Source organism: Nicrophorus vespilloides, unplaced genomic scaffold (assembly GCF_001412225.1).
Source record: "Nicrophorus vespilloides isolate i.1.1-1 unplaced genomic scaffold, Nicve_v1.0, whole genome shotgun sequence".
In the NCBI taxonomy this organism is placed as follows: domain Eukaryota; kingdom Metazoa; phylum Arthropoda; class Insecta; order Coleoptera; family Silphidae; genus Nicrophorus; species Nicrophorus vespilloides.
Window position 1 is genome coordinate 1 of NW_017100046.1, and position 1087 is coordinate 1087.

Sequence of the window (1087 nt, forward strand, 5' to 3'; positions counted from 1 at the left end):
CGTGGAGCGCACTTGCAGCGTTGTCGATTTTACCACGTTACAACACGAATTACACCCAAACGGCTAAAACCACAGTTATATATCGATACTTGCTGGATTCCCCAAATATTCAGCTTTCATATGCATATATTGGATTCATTCTGTCTATTATAGTTTTCGAGTAAATCAATGAAATGTGAATACATTGCTTTTTCGAACTTTCTAATTTCAATTTTTCAACTTTGAACTAGATTCTAGTAGAAGCAATTACTTTTATCAATTTAATTTGTCTTGTGAAATTAAGTCTTACCTTTATTATATGAGATTTTAGCAAAATCTCGAGTAGTAATAAATATGAGACCGATAATCTTCTCGGTTTTATACCGTGATTTATTCATTCATTAATAATGAATGAGATTCGTTAAGTAAATGCGTTTTTAATCAATTCCTGTTTTGTTTGTTTGTTTATTTGGAAACGTTAATAATGACAGTTTGGTGCAACAAAAGTGAAGCAAACAAGTCAATTTGTGTGAATCCGTGGAATCCGTAAGAAGGAGGGGACTAATTGAGTTCCTAATTATATGGCGTTTCCACCGTTAATTTTTCATTACTTCATTTTTTTTTTAACGCGAATCACAGCCAATTGGATGAAACCACAGGAACGTATGAATATTCGATATGCATTTTTGTGGATTCATTCTACCTATTAAGTTTTCGAGAAAATAATGAAATGTGAAAAAACACTGCTTTTTTCAACGTTCTAATTTCAATTTTTCAACTTTGAACTAGATTCTAGTAGAAGCAATTGCTTTTATCAATTTAATTTTTTTTGTGAAATTAATTCTTACCTATATTATATGAGATTTTAGTAAAATCTCGAGTAGTAATAAATATGAGACCGATAATCTTCTCGGTTTTATACCGTGATTTATTCATTCATTAATAATGAATGAGATTCGTTAAGTAAATGCGTTTTTAATCAATTCCTGTTTTGTTTGTTTGTTTATTTGGAAACGTTAATAATGACAGTTTGGTGCAACAAAAGTGAAGCAAACAAGTCAATTTGTGTGAATCCGTGGAATCCGTAAGAAGGAGGGGACTAATTGAG